The 19,232-nt window shown below is 37.9% G+C and overlaps 1 long non-coding RNA gene across 1 annotated transcript; it reads right to left on the bottom strand.

Moving 5' to 3' along the window:
* Window positions 1-1,935: 1,935 nt before the first annotated feature.
* LOC104092101 (uncharacterized) lies at window positions 1,936-6,788 on the bottom strand. The gene is made up of 2 exons (XR_011414179.1): window positions 4,486-6,788; window positions 1,936-2,203 (listed from the first exon to the last, which is right to left on the bottom strand). It is a non-coding gene; the product is annotated as an uncharacterized lncRNA (long non-coding RNA).
* Between the last annotated feature and the right edge of the window lie 12,444 nt (window positions 6,789-19,232).

Here is a 19,232-nt window from a genome sequence, read left to right as displayed (position 1 = left end):
ACCTCGGAATAGGGATTAGAAGATTTTGGACTTGGGCGTATGTCCGGATTGTTTTTTGGATGACCCGGGAGCGTTTCAGCACCTATTGTGAAAGTTTGCATTTTGGAAGGATTTCATAAATTTGGGTTGGAGTGCATTTCAACGCAACCGATGTCCGTTTGGGATTCTGAGTCCGGGAATAGCTCCGAATAGTGATTCTCGTATTGGGAGCGTGTCCAGAAGTGGATTTGGAGGTTTCTAAATGATGAAGTGTTTATTATATTAGGGGATCAGGGGTTATTATAGAATTCTGGTACTCTCACGTATTGGCATGTTAGGTGCAGTGAGCGGCATGAGTAATTGGAAGCTGAGGATCAAGGTTACGGTTCGGTGTTGACAAGAATGTCACGAGCTCAGATGATCAAGGAAGAATTTAGATGTCTAGAGAAAGCTGGTATTATCTTTGGCATCACCTGAGATTGGTGTCCTGTGTAAGAGGCTTTGTGTACCGATTTGCGGCTTCTTGATTTGCTTTACAACATTGGTGTGGCCAGTGGTATGAATGTGTAGACTTGTTACCTGGTGCAGAAAGTTGTGGGAGCTTATCCCACAGGAAGATTGTATAAGTGTGACATGTAGTCACTTGATTGATTAAAGATTTGAAACCAAGTATGGGGATTTGGTACTATCGCTAATGTGAGAGTTTAGGCCTGAAAGGCGCTCTATTCAGTTGGTTGTGAATTGTGGAAGTTTGTTCCAGATTTGACGGTTGTTCTTGTACGTCATGGGAAAAAGGGTGTTGTGGATCCTTGAAAGGTTATTATCCCAGTGCGGTACAATCAAAATCGACTTGAGGTCTATGGATGGATCTAAATATGAACGTGGGCTCTATATCAGGCCGGATGTGTTCATTTCAGCATAACACTATTTTTGGAGGGTTTTTCGGGCCTTGGATGTTATTTATGTTGTCGGCCCTTCCGCGTAGTCTCTATTGTGCCATGTGGGTTGTGAGGAGGTTTGATTATTCACACTCGTATTGAGATCCCGTATAGTTTTTGGTGTTATATGAGTAGGATGGCTCTCGAGACCCCACTCGTCTCCATAATACCCATGGTGCGGAGAATATAGTGGCACTCCTCTAGAAACCCATGTGCATCCTTTGAAGCTAAACCACTGAAAGTAGGAGGGTGATACTTCTTGAACCTCTCAAGTCTAAGCTGCTCTTCCTCAGATGCTGCTGCTCTAACCGCAGGCTGAACCGGAACAACATGCTGTACAAGTATAACCTCTGGGACCTGATCAACCTAGACCTACTGCTCAGGGGTAAGGGTCGTTAGAGTCTAAGCTCCCCCCCAGCCTAAGATGTGGCTGGTGCAAGTGAAATCAACCCTATCTGAGCTAAGGTACCGAACATGCTCAAGAACTGTGTGAGGGTCTTCTGAAGTGTTGGGGTGGAAACATGCGCCTCGGGTGCCTGTCCCCCAACTGGAGCTACTGGTGGCTCCTATGTCGCAGCTCGTGCAGGTGCTCTAGCTGTACCACGTGCCCCTTCTTGACCTCTGCCCTGCCCCAGCCCCTTCCTCTCGTGGCTCTAGCAGAGGGCACGAGTGTCTGATCATCGGATCCAATAGTGCGTGTCCTCACCATCTGTGAGAGAATAGAAAGTCAAAGATTCAGTTTTCGAAGTCAACCAATTCGCACGATAAGGAATCAAAGATGTGAAGTTTTCCTAACAGTTTCGTAGCCTCATGAAGATAAGTACAGATGTCTCTGTACCGATCTGCAAGACTCTACTAAAACTGCTTATGACTTGTAATACCTATGAACCTAGAGCTCTAATACCAACTTGTCACGACCCCAATTTCCCTTCGTAGGATATCATGATGGCATATAGTCTCTATGACTAGGTAAGCCTAGCTTATTATTATAACTTGACAAATATAATTAACAAATTACTAAAACAAGACTGAATAACTGATATAAACTTCCCATAGTAGGATCAACAACATTACACTCTCCAAGACCGGTGGAACTGAGTCATAAGCTCTACAGAGTAAAACTAAAATATCTACTACATCACTGTTTGAAATAAAATACAACAGGAAATAAGAATAAAGGAAGGTAACTCCGAGGCCTACAGACGCCGAGCAGGCATACCTTGAAGTCTCCGTAAAATAGCTAACAGATCATCACTAATGACCGGCACGAGCAGACGTACCTGGATCTGCACAACAATGTGCAGAAGCGTGGTATGAGTATACTACAACAGTACCTAGTAAGTATCAAGTCTAACCTCGATAGAGTAGTGACAAGACCAGGTCAAGACACCTACTATGAAATAAATAAACAGTATGAAACGTAATAACGATAAATAATGGAAAGCAGAGAAATAACAGATGCAAAACAGTTAATAGCATGAACTAATACCGGAATTGTAAGCACAAAACTAGCATAAAGTAATCTGTTAAGGAGAATCACAATGTTCATATAAGGAGAATAACTGACAAAAAACAAGGAAGAACAAAAAAACAAGAATCGCAACGAGGTACCGCCTCGTGTACAATAAGAATCACCACCGAGGTACCGCCTCGTGTATATATATATTAAGAATTACATTCAAGGTACCGCCTCATATTCACAACTCACAATCTCAATCATAATACTTCCTTATATCGCCACGTGAGCCTTACATTTGAAATAGGTTTTGAAAACAGTTTTCCCGAAATAGCTACAAGCACTTTATCCCACCTTATGACGTCGCGTGGCTTCACGTAGTTTCACTATAAGCAGCACGCATATAAGTCCCACATTATACTGCCACATACATATTAACCTCAAACCTTATACCGACGCATGATCGCATCACAATAACAACTCGCAGCACACATGCCCATATATCACAACTTGCCAATAATTAACAATATCAATATTTCCACAACAACAGCCCATGGCTCTACTACAACGGGTGTAAGAATATCAACAACAACAATGAATGTAAAATGCTCAACAAGAAGTAGTTTCAATAATAACAATTTCTCTTCAACGTGATACGACTTTCACAACTTCAAAACCAATAACTCAACAATGAAATAATGTATAACCATAATATTAAATAAGAATAACTCACAATGGAAGGGATAACATATAACAATGACTTCAAATAATGAAAATCAACAAGGAAAGAAGTAACATGAACAATATCTTTAAGTAATGATAATCAATAATGAAAGAGATAACACGAGCAATAATTTCAAATAATAATAATCAACAATGAAAGAGATAACATGCAACAATAATAGAAGCAAGAAGTTCAACTAAAGCATGAGAGCAATTTATTAATTAGGATATAGAACAAGTGTTAACGAAATCATTTAAGGCATGTAAGGATAGACTAACACAAGTAAGAATAGAATCACCACTGAGGTGCCGTCTCGTGTGTATATATATATATATATATATATATATATATATATATATATATATATATATATAATCACATCTGAGGTACCACCTCGTATTCACTATATCAATTATAATCCTTTCGTATGCCGCCGCGTGAGCTTTACATTTAAAATAGGTTTTGAAAATAGTTTTCCGAAATAGCTACACGCACTTTAGCCCACCTTATGACATCGCGTGGCTTCACGTAGTTCCCCTACAAGCAACACGTACATAAGTCCCACCTTATATCGCCGCATGCACATTAACCTCAAGCCTTATATCGTTGCATGCACGTCAATATCACATTACAATAACAACTCGCACCACACGTGCCCATATATCACCCCTTGCCAACAATCAACAATATCAATATTTTCACAATAATAACCCATGGCTCTACCATGCAAGAATATCAACAACAACAATGAATGTAAAATGCTCAACAAGGAAGATGTTTCAATAATAACAATTTTGCCTCAACGTGATACGGCTTTCACAACTTCAACACCAATAACTCAATAATGAGATAATGTATAACCATGATATTAAAAAAGAATAACTCACAATGGAAGGGATAACGTATAACAATGACTTCAAATAATGGAAATCAACAAGAAAAGAGATAGAATGAACAATAACTTCAAGTAATGATAATCAATAATGAAAGAGATAACACGAACAATAATATCAAATATTGATAATAAACAATGAAAGAGAAAACATGCAATAATAATAGAGGAAACAAGTTCAACTAAAGTATGAGAGCAATTTATCAATTAGGATGTAGAACAAGTGTTAACGAAATCATAGAATGCATGTAAGGATAGACTAACACAAGTAAGAATAGATTAACTATGAGAAGTTAGAACATGATATGACAATTCAATTAAAGCATTGAAAGAGTCTAAGTAGCCTAAACCGGTCAAATACCATGTACAACCCATGTATTCACTTGTCACCTTGCGTACACGGCTTTCACATAGCACAAATGAATCAATCAATACCAATCCTAAGGGGTAGTTCCCCCACACAAAGTTAGGCAAGATAGTTAGGCAAGACACTTACCTCAACTAGGCCAATTCACCACTCGAAAATAGCTTTTCCCTTAAAATTTGCCTCCACATTGCTCAAATCTGACCATATCGACCTAATATCATCAAACAATGCTAGAAACATCAATTACAATAGAAAAATCGATGATCTTTATACTTTTCTCAAAAAGTCAACAAAAGTCAACCTGGTGCTCGTCCGGTCAAAACTCGGATCCATTGGTAGATTCCGGCTACCCATGATCCACGAGTTCATATAAGTGATTAGTTTCAAAATTCGAGTCCAAATCGACTCTTAAAACTCAAATTCTTATTTTTCAAAAATGTAACAAAGTTTCATAAATTTTCACTTTGATTCACATGATTTTGATGTTACAATCTAACATATATTGATGGAATATGATTAGAAATATATTAGAATCACTTACCCAAAGTTTGTAGATGAAAATCTCCTCTCCAAAATCGTCTCCTACCGAGTCTAGGGTTCCAAAATGAGAGAATATTTTCAAAAATCCCGTCTCCCAGCCCTTTGTACCAGCGGCAGATGTCGCATTTGCGACACAGGGTTTGCATTTGCGAACCCTTACAATCTCATGCATCATTGCAATTGCAAATTGGCCATCATCGCAAAAGCAAACGTTTGTTCGCAATTGTGAACAAAGCTAAAATCATACTGCTTTGCAAATGCGAAGGGGAAGTCGTATTTGTGACATCTTCCCCATACTGTTACCTTCGTAATTGCGAGGCTGGTGCTCCAAATTGCGATAACTGAGCACCAGCACACCAGCAGTTCATTTTAAGTTTCAAACCATTTCGATACAAGTATGGAACTCATCCGAGCCCTCGGGGCTCCAAACCAAACATCCACACAAGTCTAAAAATATCATACAAACTCGCTCGCGCGATCAAAACACAAAAATAAAATCTAAAACTACGAATTGGTCTCTAAAACGCATGAATTTCAAAGTAAAGTTCAAAATTTCTAAAATTATAACTAAACATCTGAATCTTATCAAACCAACTCTAAATGACACCAAATTTTGCAGGCAAGTTCCAAATATCATAGCGGACCTATTTTAAGTCCCAAAATAAAATTCCGAGCTCGATAGCTAAAAGTCAACGTACGGTCAAACCTTTCAATTTCAAATTGCCAAATTTCGGCAAATCGACACAAATTAACCTACGGACTTTCGAAATCAATTTCGGGCATACGCCCGTCCGAAATCACGATACGAAGCTATCAGGACCATCAAAATACAATTCCGGTGTCGTTTTCATAAAAGTCAAAGTTTGGTGAACATTTCTAATTTAAACTTCTAATTCAAGAATCAAAGGGTCCAAATCAACTCGAAAGCTTCCCGGAATGGAACTAACTAACCCCGCAAGTCATAAAATCATAAACACACATGTGCGAAGCATAAAAGGGGGTAACGGGGCGCAATTACACGAAACGACCAATCAGATCGTTACGGTCATACTGTGTCGGTGTTTGGACTGGAAAAGTGATCTCCTTCTGTTCTTTGGAATATTTTAGGTTGTCGAGAATATTGCAAGAAACTTTAGAGCGAGTAAAAGTGATCTTCTTGATAGAGAAGCTGATGATCGTGCAGTACGTATAGCATTGGGAGAGACTCAAGTGATAGCTGAGACCAAAAAGGCTCTTGCAAAATCTGGAGTTAATATTGCGTCATTAGAAGAATACGCTGCTGGGAAAACTGATGGAGTGAAACGTATTGAGTAGCAACACAAACCTGTTACATATTCTGTTGAAGTGGTGGAACTGTAAGGCTAAGAATGTAGTTGCGAATTTCATAGTTAAAATAACACCTCAAATGATTATGTGGGAACTAGGGAGAGCAAGATGTGCAAGTAAATATGGCTCGGAGCTCCCTTCTATCCAAAGATCAGTTGCAGCAATATCTTTCACTATCTCACAATTAGTCCGACAAAAATTTGTGCAACTGAGAATGGAGACAAGTTGGGTCAACTTACAGAGCATACTGGATAAACTCACTAATCATAGAGTATATAAGCTGGTCAGATGGACAAAATCTCCCCCCTCTACTGTAAACTTAATAGTGATGGAAGTTGTGTCGATGGGCCTGTGGGGCTAGAGGTATCATTAGAGATAATACTGGCAAGTTACTACTGGCCTATTCAATTTACCTGGGACCGGGTACAAGTAACTGGGCAGAAGGAGAATCAATGTTTGTAGGCCTTCAAAGATGTGTATCAATGAGGCTAAATAGAATTGTGGCAGAAGCAGATTCGAAACTCTTAGTCTCTTCGGTGAATGAGGAAGCTGGTACACCTTGGAGGCTAGTGCAGTTAGTGGACAAGATCAAAGGATTAGTTAGAGAAAAAGAAGTAGTGGTACAACATGTGGGGCCCATATTGAATAAAACAAAAAGAAAAGAAAAAATAATGGTATGGCAGGTGACTAACTTTGTTGACATTAAATGCAAATCATATGCAAAATATGTTGATTGGTTGGATTTGCGACTGGGCGGTGGAAGAATTTGCAAGATATGCAAATTGTCAAATTGGTTGAAATTGTCAGATACCAATCAATTTTGATTGGTTAAACTATTAGATCTTCTTGCTATAAATAGATGCCCTCGTTCGTCATTTCATAGACACCAAAAAACAAGAGAGAAGTATTAGAGTTGTGAGAGTAATCCGCAAACTATTTTATAGTCTTTGAGAAAATAGAGTGAGAGTTTTTGTTTTGGTGAGATATTTAAAATAAAGAGTGTTATTTCTTTTGAGTCGTAGTAATTTTTGACACTACAAAGTTGTAATATTATAGTGGTATTATATTGCTCCTCTCGGGTATTGTATTTTACCCCGTTAAAAGATTTGGTGTCATTGTTACTCTCTTGTGTCATTATTATTTATCGTGGATATTATTCCTGAGTGGAATATTATTTTTCCCAACAGCGTGGTATCAGAGCCATGACGAATAATAGTCCGCGATCTTTTCAGTACCCCCGTCTCACAAAAGATAATTATGAGAAATGGTGTCTACGTATGAAAGTCATTCTTGGCTCCCAGGATGTGTGGGAAATCGTAGATAGAGGGTATGCAAAACCTGATAATGAGGAAGCTCTGCCTCAAAATGAAAAAAGATGTCTTGGTAAAGACAAGGAAGAAGGATCAACAAGCTCCTACGCTTATCCACCAATGTTTGGATGATGCCATGTTTGAGAAGATGGCAGATGCTACCACCTCAAAGAAAGCTTGAGAGATTTTACAAAATTCTCTTCAAGGAGTTGACAAGGTGAGGAAGATAAAACTTCGAACTCTAAGGGCTGACTTTGAAGTTTTAAAAATGAAAGAATTCGAATGCATTTCAGACTATTGTTCAAAAGTGAAGGTTGTTGTAAATCAATTGAGAAGATACGGGGAGGACATAGAAGATGTCTGTGTGATAGAAAAGATCCTCCGCACTTTAACACCTAAATTCAATTTTGTGGTGTGTGATATTGAAGAGTCTAAAGATTTAGAGTCTATGATGGTGGAGCAATTGGAGGGTTCTTTACAGGCCCATGAATAAAAGATCAAGAGGAGACAAGAAGTGCCATTGGAGACTCTTCTTAAAACTCAGGCATCCTTTAAGGATTATGAAGGTGAAAAACGCTATCGAGAGAATGGACGAGGACGAAGTCGTGGCGGTCATGGAAGAGGAAGAAGTAATGGTAACAACTCCAATAATGATGTTACAATCCACCAAAACATTCAGAGGTCGTGGTCGTAGACATAGAGGAGGAAGAGGACGTGGCTACTACTAAGAAAATAACGGACAAAGGTATGACAAATCAAAATTTGAGTGTTATAATTATCATAAATTTGGCCATTACTCTTGGGAATGTCGTAGCAATATTGAAGAAAAAGCTAACATTGTTGACGACAAGAAAGAAGAAGATGAGTCAACGTTGTTGTTGGCACTCAAGGAAGAAAACAGGGATAATTGTAGCTCGTGATATTTGGACAATGGAGCAAGCAATCATATGCGTGGATGCAAAGACAAGTTTGTGGAGATCAATAAGTCGGTGAGAGGTAATGTGTCTTTTGGAGATACCTCAAAGATTCAAATCGAAGGGATAGGTACGATTCTAATCTCCTGTAAAAATGGTGGCCACAAGTTAATTCAATATGTTTATCATGTGCCGAAATTAAAAAGTAATATTTTGAGTTTGGGCTAACTTCTTGAAAAGAAATATGACATCCACATGAAAAATATGCATCTTTGTCTTAGAGATTCATGTGGAATTCTAATTGTTAAAATGCATATGGCAAAGAATAGATTATTTTCTCTGAATCTTAAAACAATTAATGCAAAGTGTTTGAAGGCTAATGTGCAAGATGAATCATGGTGTTGGCACATGCGATTTAGGAAATTGAATTTTGCAAAACTCAAATCAATGGGAGAAAGGAACATGGTGCATGGGATACAATCAATCAACTATCCCAATCAATTGTGTGAAGCTGGTCTTCTTGGAAAACATGCAAGGAGGAGTTTTCCAGAGGAGGCTATGTCAAGATCAACCAAACCGCTCCAGCTTGTTCATACTGATGTGTGTGGATCAATCAATCCACCTTCCTTTAGTAAAAGTAAATACTTTATGTTTTTCATTAATGACTTTAGTAGAAAGACTTGAGTTTATTTCTTGAACCAAAAATCTGAAGTTTTTGCTGCTTTTAAAAATTTCAAAGTACTTGTGGAAAAAGAATGTGGCTATAAAATAACAGATTTAAGGTCTGATAGAGGAGGCGAATTTACTTCAAAAGAATTTAATGACTTCTGTCAGTCTCATGAAATTCATCACCCTCTAACGGTACCATATTCACCCCAACAAAATAGAGTTGCAGAGAGAAAGAATCAAACGATTCTTAATATGGCTAGATGTATGTTGAAAGCTAAAAGTATTGTAACGATCCGGCCGGTCATTTTAAGAATTAGAGCCCAGATCCCCTAATATCTGCTTTCCCCATATTTGTTTCTACTTTTGGGACTTGCTGGAGTGATTGGTTATGGAATTCAGAGAGTTTTGGGACACTTAGTCCCTAGTTCTGAGTTTAAGCCTTATAGTTTGGACCGTAGTCGGAACTATGTGAAGACGGATCCGGAATGGAATTCTGTTGACTCCGTTAGCTTCGTTGAGTAATTCTGGTGATAGAAGCATGTCCGAAATGTGTTTTGGAGGTTTGTAGTAGATTTAGGCTTGAATTGGCAAAAGTTAGTTTTTCGGCGATTTCGGCCGATAGTGGAAATTTTGATATCGACCTCGGAATGGAATTCTGAAAGTGGCTGTAGGTTCGTAGTGTCAATTGTGGCCTGTGTGTAAATTTTGAGGTCATTCGGACTAGATTTTATATGGTTCGGCGTCGTTTGTAGTATTTGGAAAATTTTAAATTCTTAGGCTTGAATCCGTGCTTAATTCATGATTTTGGTGTTGTTCGACATGGTTTAAAGGCTCGACTAAGTTCGTATGATGTTTTAGGATTGGTTGGTATGTTTGGTTGAGGTCCCGGGGGCCTCGGGTGTGTTTCAGATGCTTAACGGGAAGAAATTTGGACTTAGGAAAATCTGGTGCATTGCTAGTTCTGGTGTTTCGCACCTGCGGAGGGGAGTCTGCAGGTGCGGACTCGCAGGTGTGCTTGAGAGTTCGCAGATGCGGAAATGAACAGGGCATGCTGGGCTCGCAGATACGGCTAGTCATCCGCAGATACGGCCCAGGGGTCGCAGATGCGGACCCAGCCCAATAAGTGACTTCCGCACTTGCGTTAATTGTTTCGCAGGTGCGAGACCGCAGATGCGGCCCCATGAGCGTAGATGCGGAAATTGCTGGGCAGAAAAGGGGATTTCGAGGGTTTGAAATTTGATAACACAAAATTCGATTTGGAGCTCGGTGGGAGACGATTTCTCGAGGGTTTTTGAAGGAGAACCATTGGGTAACGAATTCTAACTCTATTTTGATCATAATACAATAATCTATTGTTGTTTTCCTAGTCTAATTAAGGAATTTGAGGGTAAAAGTTTGGAAATGGGAGAAAAGGTTCCCCAATTGAAAATCTGAGATTTGAATGGGAATTTGACGTCAGATTTAAATGATTTTTGTTCGAGTGAACTCGTGAGTGAATGTGTGTTCATATAATTTTTACCCGATTCCGAGACGTGGGCCCGGGGAGACTGTTTGGGTATTTTTCCTAAATTCACGTTTTAGCTTCGAATTAATTAGTTAAATTAGTTACTTGTAGTTATATTTATATTATGCAATTACTTTGAATAGATTCTGGTCATTTGGAGTCGGATACTCGTGGCAAGAACGTGATATCGAGTTGATTTGAGCGGTTCGAGGTAAGTGGCTTGCCTAACCTTGTGTTGGGGACTTTCCCCTTAGGATATTTCGATATTATTTGGTATGTGAGCGCCGTGAACGTGAGGTGACGAGTGCTTACACGGGCTGTTATTGCAAAAATCTCGTTTATCCTTTTTAAATCATAAACTGTTTCTCTTATTAAATTGCACTAATATGCTTAATTGTTTAGTTTAGACTAGAAAAGCATGTTTACGTGTTTTAACTGCCTATTTGACATTCTGTGCGCCATGCCTAGTTAAATCCCTATTTTTCCTTATCTGTATTCAGTATAAACTGTATAACTCGATGTCATACCTGCCATTTCATCTTGCATTGCATATTTAAATTGGGACTACAGACGTATTTCGGGAGATCCCCTAGCACTGCATATTTACTTTGGGACTACGGACGTATTACGGGAGATCCCCCGGTACTGCATATTTAGTTTGGGACTACAGACGTATTCCGGGAGATCCCCCAGCACTGCATATTTACTTTGGGACTACGGACGTATTCCGTGAGATCCCCCATGTACTGCATATTCATTCGGAACTACGGGAGATTTCCCATCGTGTTTACCTTGTTATGAGCCGAGGGCTCCCTTAACTATGTTTTTTGAAAATCTCTTTATCTATGTTGCCATAAATTTTACTTATATCTTTTACTGTTTAATTTATTATATTTACTCTAGTAGGGCCTTGACTTGACCTCATCACTACTCGACCGAGGTTAGGCTTGGCACTTACTGGGTACTATTGTGGTGTACTCATGCCCTTTCCTGCACATGTTTTCGTGTGCAGATCCAGGTGCGAGCTATCAGCCTCGAGGTTAGTGTGTGCTGCTGATTCTAGGAGACTTCAAGGTACTTCTGCTTGCGTCCGCAGATCTTCGGAGTCCCCTTCTACTTTCTCGCCTATAGACTTTCTTTATTATCTTCAGACTTTTGTATAGAGCTACATAGATTATAGCAGCTTGTGACTTAGTGATATTCCGGGTCTTGAAAAACTATTTTGTATATGCCGAGTGGTACTACTTTTGGCTATTCATAATATGCTATTTATCTTTAAAATATTGTATTTTCTTTATATTTTTCGTAATATTAGGCTTACCTAGTCGTAAAGACTAGGTGCCATCACGAAAACTTACGGAGGGTTAATTTGGGTCGTGACAAGTATGCCCAACAAATTTTGGGCTGAAGCTGTTTCTTCTGCAGTTTATCTCAACAACAGATCTCCAACAAGTAATGTTAGAGATCAAACCCCTCAAGAAGCATGGAGTGGAAAAAAGCCAAGTGTCAAGCAATTGAGAATCTTTGGGAGCTCATGTGCCACATCAAGGGAGAGCGAAGCTTGACGATCGACGTGTCAAGCATGTGTTTGTTGGCTATGATACGAATTCAAAAGGCTACAAGCTATACAACCCAGTAGTAGCGGTAAGGTGTTGGTGAGTCGTGATGTTGAATTTGATGAGAATTGGCATGGAATTGGGAAGCTTAAGAAGAAACTTCATATGATTTTCTTCCATACTTTGGTGATGAAGAAGAACCAGAGACCGTGGAACTTGTGCAGGATACAACTCCACCTCCTTCTCCAACCAATGTTGTATCTCCTTCTTCTCAACAAAGTTCAAATGAGCAACTGCAAAGGTCAAAGAGCATTCAAGAGCTCTATGATGGCACGGAATAAGTTATTAATTTTGATTTTTTATTTTCTCTTTGCTGATAGTGAACCAATGAACTTTGATGAAGATGTTACAGACAAAAGGTGGAGACAAGCCATGGAGGAGGAGATCGAGTCAATAGAGAAGAACAACACTTGGGAGTTAACAACGCTTCCCAAGAGTCATCACGCAATTGGAGTAAAATGGGTATACAAGACAAAGAAGAATACTAATGGAGATGTGGAGAGATACAAGGCACGACTTGTGGCTAAAGGCTACAAGCAAAGGCAAGGCATTGACTATGAAGAGGTCTATGCACTTGTTGCCCGCATGGAGACAATTCATTTGTTGATCTCTTTGGCGACACAAATGAAGTAGAAGATCCACCAACTAGATGTCAAGTCAGCTTTCTTGAATGGCTATCTTGAAGAAGAAGTCTACGTTGAATAACCATTGGGCTTCGTGGTCAAAAACCATGAAGATAAGGTGTTGAAGTTGAACAAAGCTTTATATGGATTGAAGCAAGCCCCACGAGCATGAAATAGTTACATCGATAAGTATTTTCAAGAAAATGGGTTTACTCGTTGTCTCCATGAATATGATCTTTACCTTAAAGTTCATACTAATGGAGATATCTTGATTGTTTATCTTTATGTTGATGATCTTATTTTTACGGGTAATAATCCAAGCTTGTTTGAAACTTTTAAGAAAGATATGCCCCGTGAGTTCGAGATGACAGACGTAGGTCTCATGTCATACTACTTGAGCTTAGAAGTAAAGCAAATAGAGGATGAAATTTTTATCTCTCAAGAAAGCTATACAAAAGAGATATTGAAGAAGTTCAACATGCTCGATTGCAACCCCGTGAACACACCGATAGAAAGTGGGACAAAATTATCCAAGTTTGATGAAGGAGAAAAAGTGGATCCCACATTTTTTAAAAGTCTGATGGGAAGTTTGATATACTTGACTTGTACCAGGCCAGATATACTCTTTGCAGTTGGAGTAGTAAGCCGCTTCATGGAAGCTCCTACCTCCACTCATTTAACAGTCACTAGAAGAATTCTTCGTTACCTAAAAGGTACGATTGACTTTGGGTTATTTTATTCTTCTTCTAGTGATTTAAACCTTATGGGATTTTGTGATAGTGATTAGCGGGAGATATTGATGATAGAAAAAGCACAAGTGGTTTTGTGTTTTTCTTGGGTGATTCTGTTATTTCTTGGATTTCAAAGAAACAATCAATTGTTACTCTCTCAACTTGTGAAGCTGAACATATTGCAGCAATATCTTGTACGTGTCATGCTATTTGGCAGAGAAGATTATTGAAAGAGCTCAATTTTTCACAAATTGAAGCTACAGAGATTTGTATTGATAACAAATCCGCACATGCACTTGCCAAGAATCCAGTGTATCATGATCGAAGCAAGCATATAGATACAAGGTATCACTTTATCAGAGAATGCATTGCCAAGAAGGAAGTCGAGCTCAAATATGTAAAGTCTCATAATCATGTTGCAGATATCTTCACAAAGCCTCACAAGTTTGAAGATTTTCAGAGATTGAGATCAAGTCTTGAAATGAAAAAGAAAAATTAAAATTAAGGGAGAGATTTGTGGGGGCCATATTTAAGAAAACAAAAAGAAAATAAGAAATAATGGGATGGTAGGTGCCTAACTTTATTGACATTATAGGCAAATTGCATATGCAAAAAATGTTGATTGGTTGGATTTGCGGCTGAGCGGTGGAAGAATTTGCAAGATATGCAAATTGTCAAATTGGTTGAAATTGTCAGATACCAATCAATTTTGATTGGTTAAACTATCAGTTCTTCTTGCTATAAATAGAGGCCCTCGTTCGTCATTTCATAGACACCAAAAAACAAGAGAGAAGTATTAGAGTTGTGAGAGTAATCCGTAGACTATTTTATAGTTTGTGAGAAAATAGAGTAGGAATAATATTGTGGTGAGTATTTAAAATAAAGAGTGTTATTTCTTTTGAGTCGTAGTAATTGTTTGACACTACAAAGTTGTAATATTGTAGTGGTACTATATTGCTCCTCTTGGGTATTGTATTTTACACCGTTAAAAGATTTAATGTCATTGTTACTCTCTTGTGTCATTATTATTTATCGTGGATATTATTCATGGCGGGATATTATTTTTTCCAACACAATATTGCTATAGAGAGGCAAATAAGGTTGCAGATAGGCTAGCTACACTTACTCACATACATCAACAACAGCTTGTCTTCACCAATTTTGGAAGTCCGCCAAGACATATCAGAGGCAGAGGCAGAGCTACGTTGTGGGTTGAGGGGTCACGGGACCCCGTTAGCCTCGGCTGTAATACTATATATATATATATATATATATATATATATATATATATATATATATATATATATATATATATATATGGAACCCTTAAATATTTACGATGTGCCCCTAAACACAAAAAGGCGGATGGAGAAATGGTTGCGTTGGGCATTTAAGTTTGCTTCTTGTCTAGATGACATGGGTTTAAAACCCCTCTTCAGCCTTTTCTCCTTTTTGTTTTAGTTCTTGGAATACAACAGTTTTTAGACTTAATAGCAAATTGCTTTGATTCTAACTTTTATCTTCTTCTTGAATTCAACTATAGCTTAGTACTAATACATAATAGTCAACTTAATTAGTTTTATTCTCTTTCAAATCCCTACCTTAAAATTAAAAGCCTCAAATTGCAACTTCAAGAAACATACAAATCCTTCTTCAACAATTACTTTGACTCCGACTCGGCAATGGCAACTAAGAGTTTGAAACTCTTCTTCAGTTCTTTGACTATTAATATACCCATAATCTTGATTTCTTTAGTAAATTTTGATAAGTTAAAAATGCCCTTTTTTATTAAAATACTAGAAATTTAAAGCGTGAAACATGCTTAATCAAATACCTTCCCTTTCCATAGCTTCCATTTTGCGAAGGAATCACCTCTGTTTAGTGCTTTCTGTTTCTTTAGAACCTCTTTTTATTTATACTTGAACTATAAGTCATCATTTTATTAAGTTTTTAAAGAGTTGCACTAGCATACAGTGGTGCTCCCGTTATGCTCAAATTCTACGTTCGCCTCTGATCAGAGGACTGCTACAACTGGAGTTGGCGACCTTTCAAATTAGACAACTGAAAACTTCGGAATTATACTTTGAGCCACAATGATACAAACATTGGTGGTCGAATGCCACGAGTTTAAGTTTATGTTAGCCTAGTTCCAGTAACACTAATCTCATAGAGTTTGGCATGTCAAACTCTCAAGTAGTATGAAAGATGCAGCAACATTACTTTCTCAAGTGGTAAGAGGCGACTCAAGTCTGAAGTAGTAACATGAAGTGAAAAATTGCAAGTACCAAAGAAAGAAAACAAACCACTAAAGTCAAATATGGGTTGCTTTTGCAGGTATATCCGATTTGGGATCAAAATTGAACCTATATCTACTTTGCAAAAAAAATTGCAGGCCTACACATTTTAAGATCAATTTCAGACTTATAATGTCTGAAGTTTAAAAAAAATAGTCTGAAGTGAAAAAATTGCATTTCGGATGCACTTAAGGCCAAATAGGTCTGAAATACAACCAATTGATTCACTTATGACAATAAGTCTGAAGTAAAAAATTGTATTTCAGATACATTTAAGGCAAAAAAGTCTGAAGTGCAATAAACGTTTTCATATACTTAAGGCCAATAAGTCTGAAGTGAAAAATTACACTTCAGATGCACTTAAGGCCAAATAGGTCCGAAGTGCAACCAATGGTTTCATGCATTTAAGGCCAATAAGTCTGAACTGAGAAATTGCACTTCAGATGCACTTAAGGCCAAAAGGTATGAAGTGCAACAAATATTTTCCTACACTTAAGGCCAATAAAGTCTGAACTGAAAAATTGCACTTTGAATGCACTTAAGGCCAATAGGTCTGAAGTGCAACCAGTATTTTCATGCACTTAAAGCCAAATAGGCCTGAAGTGCAAATTGCCCGGAAACAGAAATTTATTTTTCGAATTTTAACAATCTAATATACGATTTAATACCTAAATCTACTCCAAGTGAGCTCAAATTTGAAACATAACTTTCAAATATCATCACGAACAAACTTCAATCATCAATTTGTCAAAATAACAATAAATCTAACGAACCCATTTTACAATTAAAAAAAAAAATCCTAAGAAATAGTAAAAAAAATAAAGCGCCCACAACAGTTTACTACTGTAAAATATCATAACCCACATTAAAATATGTTTACAAATACCATATAAAATCATTGTTACCCAAAGAAGAAGAAGAAGAAGAAGAAGAAGAAGAAGAAAAAGAGGAAAAAAAGGTATGAAGTTATTTAAACGGTGAGTACAAGTTAAAAAAAAATAAAAAGTGAGTACAGATTATATGGGACGACCAAATAAGATGACTCATACAATTTTTACGTTCACCCACCGGGATGAAACCTCTAAAGTCGACGAGCTTCTTTAAATGTTTGCAGTTACAAATCATAACATGGATTTGTCAAAATAAAGAAATAATTCTTGAAAAAATACGAGCAAAGCCTAGGACCGAAATACACCAAACATTAAATCCCCATCGCATGAATTTATTCGTTATGAGATACTGTTAGGGATAACTATATTTTATATAGTTACTTTCACAATTAAATAAAAAAGATTATATATATATAATCTTACTCGATTTAAGGTCCTAAATATTAGGAGTATATGCAATGAACAAACTAAGAGTATTAGACAAAGTGAACAATCAACTATACCGAATAAGATTACTGTCACGACCCAAAATCCAACTAGTCGTGATGGCACCTAACCCAACCCGTTAGGTAAGCCAATTACTAACTATCCAATTCCAATAATAATTATTAAAGCAATCTAAGTAAATAAAGATCTTAATCTTATACAATCCCCAAAAACTGGTAGTTTTCTAAGAATAGAATATACAAAGCGAAAATGAAATAAATACATAGTCTGTTGAATAGTACATAAACAGAGCTTTTATAAATCTAAGGCTACCATGAACAAGAGGCAGCTACAACAGAAACACAGGTACATCTTCGAATACCGCAACCATCGAGCACGACAACAATAGCAGTCAACATCTGCACGCAATGTGTAGAAGTGTAGTATCAGTATAACCGACCCCATGTACTGAGTTAGTAACAAACCTAGCCTTAGGTTGAAAGTAGTGACGAGCTTCTACTAAGGTCGGGTCCAAAACCACTAGTCCACAACAGTTCATAACAACATAAAGTAAATAATACCAGAAGTAACTCAGAGATAAAATACTCAGTCAAATCATGATTTCAAAAATAATAGTTCTTTCTTTCAAGTATATTAGTGAAAACCCAAATCGTTTGCCGAAGTTGCCAAAAATATGAATAAGTTTGAAAACAATAATTTCTCCCAAAAATATTTTCAATAATAAATGAGATGTTTTATTTTCTTTCCATATAACCCGTGTAAAACAAATACATCACTATGCCCATCTGTCAAAATGTGTGAGAAATCATGAATGATGTGATGTTGTACAACATGAGGAAAATACCTCTCTATACATGTATGTCATGTGTGCATGCCAATGCGATGCAACTCAGTGATAAAATCATAAACAACCCCTCGGGCTTACCTCACAATCACTCGTAAACAGCCCCCCGGGTATACCTCACAATCACTCATGTCTCCCAGTCACTCATCACTCGGCACTCAGCACTCGGCACTCGCACTCAGTAGGTACCTTCGCTCACTGGGGGTGTGTATAGACTCCGGAGGGGGTCCTACAGCCCAAGCAATATAATTTGCACGGACAACTCATGTGCTGCACGGATAATTCACGTGCTATAATATCATATCAAAATCCGCACGGATAACTCACGTGCCATAATAAGCCAATAAGGCCTGCTGCAGGTGGGAAGCTCCGATCCATATAATAGTAATAATATATATAAAGTCAACATAACTTGCTGCAGCGTACAGCCCGATCCCAAAATATCCTCACAATCAGTCCCTCGGCCTTCCTCAGTCTATTATGATTCATTGGTTATGCGCACAAATGGTGCAGTTCTATTTGAGCTTTTTAGCGGAATTTGAGCGTGATGAGTATTTGGGTATTGCATGATCGATTGCGTAATGGTTATGTTCTTTCAGGTTTTGTATGGCATTTTTATCATTTTCCTCTCTGTGGTTATTGATTTTGAGTGGGGTGGCTCGAGGTATATATTATGGACCAACGTTGGATGGGGTCACGCATTGCAGCGGAGTTATGTTAAGGTATAAACCTTGTGTTAGGATCAGGTGATGGTTCTACGGTGTATGATGAATTTTCAGTATTTCGTTATGGCGGTACTTGTTAATCTGGTGGGGTCATTCTCTTATTTGAGTCATTTTCCATGACTGAGTACATTTGAATTGTTGCGTATTGGTGCACGGATGGCACGAGTTTTGGCTTTGAGTTATATTGGTGTGGCATGTCTGTGGAAATAGTTGTGTTTAGTAATATAAGTTCATTGGACCTAGAATGGGTACTATCAGGTTTGATTACGGTATGTTCGAAAGGATAATATTGAAAGCTGGCTCAAAAAGTGATTATGGTTCTGGTTGGGGCGAGAGAGCTCCGTGACTTGTTGATCTGGTAAATGGTCATGAAATTTTGCGTGTTTATTTTATTATCAACAGTGTACGCAGTTTTTGGGGTGATGTTTGGTTCAATATGGGGT

Source organism: Nicotiana tomentosiformis, chromosome 2 (assembly GCF_000390325.3).
Source record: "Nicotiana tomentosiformis chromosome 2, ASM39032v3, whole genome shotgun sequence".
Lineage (NCBI taxonomy): Eukaryota > Viridiplantae > Streptophyta > Magnoliopsida > Solanales > Solanaceae > Nicotiana > Nicotiana tomentosiformis.
Note: the sequence above shows the minus strand (reverse complement) of the source record. Positions and strands in the feature narration are given on the sequence as shown.